This window comes from Schistocerca serialis, chromosome 2 (genome assembly GCF_023864345.2).
Source record: "Schistocerca serialis cubense isolate TAMUIC-IGC-003099 chromosome 2, iqSchSeri2.2, whole genome shotgun sequence".
In the NCBI taxonomy this organism is placed as follows: domain Eukaryota; kingdom Metazoa; phylum Arthropoda; class Insecta; order Orthoptera; family Acrididae; genus Schistocerca; species Schistocerca serialis.
In genome coordinates, this window is record NC_064639.1 from 764,791,354 (window position 1) to 764,800,238 (window position 8,885).

The 8,885-nt window shown below is 42.9% G+C and overlaps 1 non-coding gene across 1 annotated transcript; it reads right to left on the reverse strand.

Moving 5' to 3' along the window:
• Nucleotides 1-264: 264 nt before the first annotated feature.
• Trnat-ugu (transfer RNA threonine (anticodon UGU)) lies at nt 265-338 on the reverse strand. The gene has a single exon. It is a non-coding gene; the product is annotated as a tRNA-Thr (tRNA).
• Nucleotides 339-8,885: the final 8,547 nt, after the last annotated feature.

Here is an 8,885-nt window from a genome sequence, read left to right on the forward strand (position 1 = left end):
CTTCTCTTCCTATCAACATTAATGATAGGAACGATCCTGTCCATTTCATCAAATTCCTGATTTGGAGTTTGAATAGGACTTGAGATCAACTTACTTTCATTTATTTCGCTCCTAACAAGAAATAAAAATATAATAATAAATGAGTCATCAATTAAATATTTTATTGTCCAAGCAATAGCATCGACAATACTATTATTTTCACTGACAACCTCAGCTGCCGACAGGTGTTGTTGAAATACCTCAATGTGGACAGCTGAAAATGTGTGCCCCGACCGGGACTCGAACCCGGGATCTCCTGCTTACATGGCAGACGCTCTATCCATCTGAGCCACCGAGGACACAGATGAATAGCGCGACTGCAGGGACTTATCCCTTGCATGCCTCCCATGAGACTCACATTCCCAACTGTCCACAATTCTACATATGTAATGTACCTTATAGACATTTGCCCACCCACTTATTACTCGCGCACGCTTTGGCGATTCCCGTAAGAGTTTGGGCAACCTGTGCGTATTCGCACAGACGAAGGTCAATGGCTGGTTAGCCTTTTTAACTATATACAGGGCTATTACAAATGATTGGAGCGATTTCACAAATTCACTGTAGCTCCATTCATTGACATATGGTCACGACACACTATAGATACGTAGAAAAACTCATGAAGTTTTGTTCGGCTGAAGCCGCACTTCAGGTTTCTGCCGCCAGAGCTCTCGAGAGCGCAGTGAGACAAAATGGCGACAGGAGCCGAGAAAGCGTATGTCGTGCTTGAAATGCACTCACATCAGTCAGTCATAACAGTGCAACGACACTTCAGGACGAAGTTCAACAAATATCCACCAACTGCTAACTCCATTCGGCGATGGTATGCGCAGTTTAAAGCTTCTGGATGCCTCTGTAAGGGGAAATCAACGGGTCGGCCTGCAGTGAGCGAAGAAACGGTTGAACGCGTGCGGGCAAGTTTCACGCGTAGCCCACGGAAGTCAACGAATAAAGCAAGCAGGGAGCTAAACGTACCACAGCCGACGGTTTGGAAAATCTTACGGAAAAGCCTAAAGCAGAAGCCTTACCGTTTACAATTGCTACAAGCCCTGACACCCGATGACAAAGTCAAACGCTTTGAATTTTCGGCGCGGTTGCAACAGCTCATGGAAGAGGATGCGTTCAGTGCGGAACTTGTTTTCAGTGATGAAGCAACATTTTTTCTTAATGGTGAAGTGAACAGACACAATGTGCGAATTTGGGCGGTAGAGAATCCTCACGCATTCGAGCTCGCATCAACGATGCTTTCGAACTCATTGATGGGGACATGCTGCGCCGAGTGTGGGAGGAACTTGGTTATCGGCTTGATGTCTGCCGAATCACTAAAGAGGCACATATCGAACATTTGTGAATGCCTAAAAAAACTTTTTGAGTTTTTGTATGTGTGTGCAAAGCATTGTGAAAATATCTCAAATAATAAAGTTATTGTAGAGCTGTGAAATCGCTTCAATCATTTGTAATAACCTTGTATACGAAGACAGTAACTTCTTCTCGAAAGAACAGTTACTGTTGATGGCCGTGCAGCTTTTCCCTGGAGTAAATGATGACTAACTGACAACCTCAGCTGCCGACAGGTGTTGTTGAAATACCTCGATGTGGACAGCTGAAAATGCAGGAGATCCAGGGTTCGAGTCCCGGTCGGGACACACATTTTCAGCTGCCCACATCGAGGTATTTCAACAACACCTGTCGGCAGCTGAGGTTGTCAGTTAGTTATCATTTTCTCCAGGGAAAAGCTGAACGGTCATCAACAGTAACTGTTCTTTCGAGAACAAGTTACTGTCTTCGTATATACTATTATTTTCAATTTTGTTGATTCAAATAAAGTATCCAATAGGACGAGAAACAGAATTCATTCCATCAATAATAATCAGATCTATATTATTATTAAAGATTGGAGCTGCACCTTTTCATTTCTGATTTCCAGTAGTAGTACTAGTTAAATTAACTAAATTAAATTACTATCAAATCCACCTTCATTAACAGTATTTCACCATCAAATGACTCCTAGAAAAGTGATCGCATCGGACGGACAGATAATAATTATCTGAAAATAAAAAATTAAACTTTTCACTCGAGGGGAGACTTGAACCAAGAACCTCACGTTCCGCAGCTGCTCACCCTAACCAAGGGACCACGGCGCTCCTGAGCTCATTCCAACCTTTGATGTTACCTATCATGCGCATGGACTACTGAGTTTGTATATTTTGCTTATTTTTTCCATAGTCCCACACAACTTCTTTCTGTTTTCTCGATTGATCTGTGTTCAGTTTTTCAAGGCCTATCCACTGTGGCAACTTATAACTAAATCTGGGGGGGGGGGGGGGGGGGGTGCGATGGGGAGGTTCCCTTGTTACCTTGTTAGATATCATTGTAGCTGGACTATTAGAATTGTCCGTCATTTTAAACTGATGTCTTGGATTTGACATGGTATGTGACGTCAGGGGAAAAGCAAGTGGCCAGCTTGGTTTCTATGCTTGGAACACACACAATCTGGCAAGCATGCTAGCGAAAGCAAAGAGAGACATACATAGCACTGGAATATATCTCAGCTGAACTACGAAGGTTGTATCCTATTCTTTAGTTGACCTATGTAGATCAATTGAAGTACAGGATAAAATTGTTGTCACATTTTTCGCCTTAGCTAGTACTAGTATCCTATATAGGTCAACTAAAAAACTACAGATTTAGCGTTTGTTACTGTTTTTCGTCTCCCTGCTAGTAATAATATCTCATTCTTCAGTTGACGTATACAGGTGAACTAAAGTGTGGGATACAAATTTTACGTGCATCGCTTTTCACGCCTTTGCTAGTTCCAGTATGCTACTCTTCAGTTTATGCTGCTGCTGCTGCTGCTGATGATGATGATTGTGTGTGTTGTGTATTGAGCCGGGACCTAGAAACGATGGAGAGGCTTCGTCCCGCCGTAGCCCACCCACCCCACCGCCGCCCAACGCCGAACCCAGAGTTATTGTGCGGTTCGGCCCCCAGCGGAGACCCCCACCTCGCCCAGGAACGTGTCATACTAGACGAGTGTAACCCCAAATGTTTGCGTGGTTGAGTAAAGATGGTGTACGCGTATGTGGAGACAGTGTTTGCGCAGCAAACTCTCACCATTTCACACTAGCACATTGACTATTCTGAATATCCAACCATTTTATATGTAGGCCTACGATAATTGGACTATGCCATAGGATTGGGAAGGGGAAATATGGCAACAGTGTATGATATAGGGGAAAGGAAGAATTCGCAGTAATGCAGCCTGGTTCAAGTGGCTCTGAGCACTATGGGACTTAACATCTATGGTCATCAGTCCGCTAGAACTTAGAACTACTTAAACATAACTAACCTAAGGTCATCACACAACACCCAGTCATCACGAGGCAGAGAAAATCCCTGACCCCGCCGAGAATCGAACCCGGGAACCCGGGCGTGGGAAGCGAGAATGCAGCCTGGGCTCGGATGCACCCAGCCTTACTATTCATATAATTGCCTATTAGTATATGGAGCTTCTGGACTCTGTATCGATATTCTAGATATTCTTTAATGTTTACCTTATGTAGTTTGTTGTATAATCAGAGGATTAGATATTTCTCTTCAGAACAAATTGGTCTATTTGCATTGTCTCTATATTTTTTTCCTCAATAATAAGAGAGTTGTATTTGTCATTACCGTGATGTTTCAGTGTGAACCGTTACTAGCTATTAGTGGCCTTTACCCAGATGTATAATCTACGTAAGAAGCTACAGTCTGTATGGTGTGCGCAGGAGACATCAATTAATACAATAAAGTAAAATAAGTAAATATCAGCGTGTCCTTCATGCTTGTAAGGCTTTCTCTTCTACAAACGGCCTCTTCCATCAGACCCAGTTAAAAGTTTTGCAGTTTTATAACTTGTTTACACACAGTGTATTTGTTTGATAACACCGAAGATGTTGAACGTCGATATTTGAACTGAATGGTCTGGATCTTAATAAGTATGCAAGCGAAGATGAATAATTTAAAAACAGATCTTCGTAGCTAAATTATATTATCAAAGTATTATTTGTTGAATCACTCAAGTCTGGGAAAATGGGGCACTGTTCGGCGTATTAAACGGAAAGCTGCACCGTGGTATGCAAAGTTTATCGTGTGGCCGTGAACTGGCGACTCTAGACTGTGTGGCGGGCTTGCACTTCTTGTCAGTGTTTCTCTCGCGTGCATTCAGATCTGTTGAGCGTGCTTGGAAGCGGCACAGGAATGGAACTGCGCCCACCAGCCTCAAGGTAAGAAACATGAGACAGAAATATACGTACTTACGCACTTGCGTGTTCTCCAGAGGAAGACGGACACATCACACGACGCTGTCTTGTATCGTAGCAGAAAACACAACTTCTGCGGGGTGGAAATCGTTCTCGGCATAGCCTTGTTCCTCAAACACTTCACTAAACTGTAATAGAGGCCTAAGGAACCGTGAACCAAACCTTCAAAGATGATGTTACTCCCTACGTTTTCGTTTGTCTTTCAGAAGTAATTTCGGATCGCTAAGCTAAACATCGAAGAAGTGTTGCTTCGATGCAGGCGGAAAGTCGTGATGAAATATTTAAGAAAAGAATTCATAATGGAGATGCTAGCAGGATTTGAAACTCCCGTCCGTCTATCCTCATTAAGGTCTCCCGCAACTTCCCTAAGTTATTTTAAATACAGAGGTGCTCCCTGAACATTCTGCGACGAATTTCTTCCCGCGTATGTTCGGTGGAAGTTAGCGCTTCATCTCTCTTATGAATTTTTTGACGACCGTTAGTCTGATTACATTTCGCATCCTGTTCTTTCTGCTACAGAACGAACAACGTTTGCATAACAACTCAGTGAGACAGGGTAGGCTGTTTATTCATGATTCCTTTATAGTCTCTCATCTACTAAGGGAAAACAGAAGCCGTTCCAGGATGACAATTGGTTCAAATGGCTCTGAGCACTATGGGACTTAACATCTGAGGTCATCAGTCCCCTAGAACCTAGAACTACTTAAACCTAACTAACCTAAGGACATCACACACATCCATGCCCGAGCAAGGATTCGAACCTGCGAACGTAGTGGTCGCGCGGTTCCGGACTGAAGCGCCTAGAACCGCTTGACCACCGCGGCCGGCTCAGGATGACAGTAAACGTCGCTGTCGTTATCTTCAGACCGAAGGCTGGTTTCATGCAGTTTTCCATGCTAAACTACCTTGCGCAAGTGCAAGCCTACTGCAAAACTAATGCAACTTACCTCTATTTGAAACTGATTACTTCTTAGTGATTGACCATTCCTCCATTTTCTGCTTAAGATGTCACTGGACGATAATAGGGCAAGGATATGTGGTAAGTACATAGCACTGTAGGCCCCTGATGTATATTTTAGTAATCGGGACCTAAGTCTCTGTAAAGAAGCTCCACAGTTGGTCACTGCTCTTCGTGAACTTTCCCTTTTTTTTACGATGAAAAAGCCTCCTGTGGTGGCAGGGGACCATAGCTCCTTTATGTGGGACAGCAGTAAGTGACTGGTGACAGGCAATTGAAGTGACAGATAGTGGATACAACAGCTTAGAACTAGACTTCACTAAAAATCATATTTATGTCTGCCGCCGAATGTTGCGATATCTACAGAACACTAAACTGCACTGTTTTTCCTTGAAGCTGGATACATGGCGAAATATGCAGGTTATCGTATATCTTAGTCTTATTTACCTGCTGAAAATACTATAAATATTAACATAATATTTGTTTGAGATGTTTCAAATGTTGTATAACAAAATCAATGAATCGTTTAGACAATTTCACTAAGTATCTCATACGATGTACAGAAAGTTTAAACTTTTAGGTTGCTCTTATATCTGAGACGTAAAGTTTTCCCATGAGTACCCGCTGCCGTCTTTAGAGTGATGTATGTCAGTAGAATGGGTAACAGAATAAGGCAATATTAACTGCATGAATTTCGCGAAAATTCAAAATGTTGACGTAAGTAATTCCTACAGTTAATCAAGGAAACGTCGGTATGGTAAGATATCCCATTTCTGCAAAAGAATTGCAGGTTCAATTTAATTATGTGCATGTACCATGCATGATAATGGCGGTTTTTCGCTATGATGCGGAAAGAGAGAGTTTTATTATTGGTAGCACTGTTTCTTATTTAAAAATGACATGATACTGGGTATCAATTATCTATCAGATTCTCTACCTCCTCTCTGTGCTACACTAAGGCTGACAAGGGACCATCAGACCAGTTAATCACGGATTTGAATGAGTCTTCGTTGTGTTGTAGCGGGAAAGTTATTGCGTAGCCGGCTAGCGGCTTATCATGCGACAGCCACTAATTTCCGAGAAAATCGATGTTGTAAGTTCATGCCTACCTCCTATATCCGTAACTCTGATTCGAGTGAGTGAGAGAGCGTAGGGCAGCGGTTATGGTTCACGGCTACCTCGTTGGCGGTATTGATATCTGAATCCTGTGATCTTTACTCTTACCGGCGTGTTAAAATTTTCACGAAAAAATTCAATATGCTCTTAACTTGCTTAACACGAATAGAAAAATTGCTCTGAGGAAAGATTGCAAGAAAAATAATAAATTATTTAATTCTGCACGTGTTTCGTGTACCTTCTTCCACAGGAATGACAAAGTACGCGTTGCTCGCATCGAAGTTGATCGAAGAAAGGACAGTCTTTCTGAATTCAAACTGTTTTTTCCGTTATCACTTCTGAAAAATCCCTGTTCCTGCAGGACAGTAGCTTACATTAAATGTCCGTGGTGCTCCACGAATTTGTTTCGGCTGCCTCTACAACAAATACCATCTGGATTTCTGTTCTAGCACAGTAAGCGATGCAAGCGATAGCGAGTGAGGCAAGTCTGTAATATGTTGCGTAACAAACGAAATACGCATTTGGAGAAAGTTTGCTGTAATGACTGATTTATTAATGAAATTGGTATGCCGAAAATGACTGTTATTGAATAAAAAATAATGCATGACATAGGTTATTGACTTTTATTCTGCACGATGAATCTGAAAATCAAGTTCTCCCATAGGGTTTGTACCAGTACCGCCTTCATGGTAGTGATGAGCATTAACGCCTGCGGTACATCTGCTCATTCGAAACAGAGTTAACATTACGGATACAACAATTACGTATAGAACTGAAACATTGATTTTCTCGGAAACCAGGGGCCGTTGGGTGAGCAGCCTCCAGCCAGGCACTTAGGAAAAGTCCCTCTGCAGCATACCTAAGACTTATCGAAATCCATGCTTAACAAATCTGTTGTTCCCTTTGTGAGTGACGGGTAGTGTGACTTACTTATCCTTCTAGTATGATATTTATGAATGTTAAGACTGTTTTCGAATTGTGATTCATAGTGGATTAATGGTGGCGGTGAATGCGAATGTCGTGTGACCAGGCCCTCCCGTCGGGCAGACAGTTCGCCGGGTGCTAGTCTTTCGATTTGACGCCACTTCGGCGACTTGCGCGTCGATGGGGATGAAATGATGATTAGGACAAAACCCAGTCCCTCAGCGGAGAAAATCTCCGACCCAGCCGGGAATCAAACCGGGGCCCTTAGGATTGACATTCTGTCGCGCTGACCACTCAGCCATCAGGGCGGACAATTGTGGTGGTAAGTTCCTGTGGCACCAAACTGTTGTCATCGGTCCCTAGGCTTACACCGTACTTAAACTAACTTACGCTAAGGACAACACACAAGCGCACACAAGCGCGCACATTCACACACACCAATGTCTGAGGGAGGACTCGAACCTCCGACGGGGGAGGCGCGGGAACCGTGGCAAGGCGTCTTACCGCGCGGCTACGCTGCGCGGCAGGGATTTATCTATGTGACGCTTGTGCCATATCCCGAGTTGTTTAAGGAACTCCATAAAAACAGTTTCTCGAGAGGACGCCGCACGTTACCCTGAAAACTCGCTCTAGTGCAGTAAACACGTGTTTCCTCAATGACCAGGTGCCCCAGAATATGATTCTGTATGGCATTAATCAATGAAAACTGGAAGTGCCACGTTTTTGTTGTTTCCGCGTAAATAATGTGGTCTTACCGTAATACAAATACTCCAGAGCTGAGACATCTAAAAACTTACCATATTCTCTTTCATGTATGAATTCACATTCATTCATTATTTGTAATGACGTAGTCAGGTCTTTTACCTTAGAGAATAACATATATTCTTTTATCTGAGGGAAAGTGCATTTGCAGGGGAACCGGCTACTAATTTGCAATAAAATTTTATTTCCATTTTCAAATGCTGAAGTCTCAATTAAACTTGATTATAATAATGTCTCTGTCAATAGAAATAATTATCTCTGCTACTTTATACATGATCTACCATCATTTATACAAGATCAGAACCAATATCAAATCCTGCGGAAAAAAAAAACACGATCAAGTGAGTCATCTGTCGACTAATTATTTGTTCAATGGCCTTTCTACATGTCGAAAACTACCCTGAGCGCTAACCGTTCTCATAAGCAGCCTCAGGAATTTACCTGTTCTTTGGGTGTGTGGGGGTGTGCGTGGGTGTGTTAGTGACAAAGATCGTTACTTGCTGAGTGCTCAAGTTTCGTGTAGTAGCAAAGTTTGCTCCAAATTAAACTTCTGCCGGATCGGAAATCGAAACTGGAATATCCGACTTCCTCGTCTGTACTGTGACGGAGCAGTGCGGCAACGTAATTACTGCTGTCCTCCCTCTTCCTTCCCTGGTCTTATCATGGAGTGGGAGGCAACACGAAATGAGTAGCGTAAAGAAGCTGTGGGCTCAAAGACGAGATGGCAGTTACGAGACTAATGTAACACGCTCTGTAACTGTGCCCGTAAACACGACTCCTGTTAC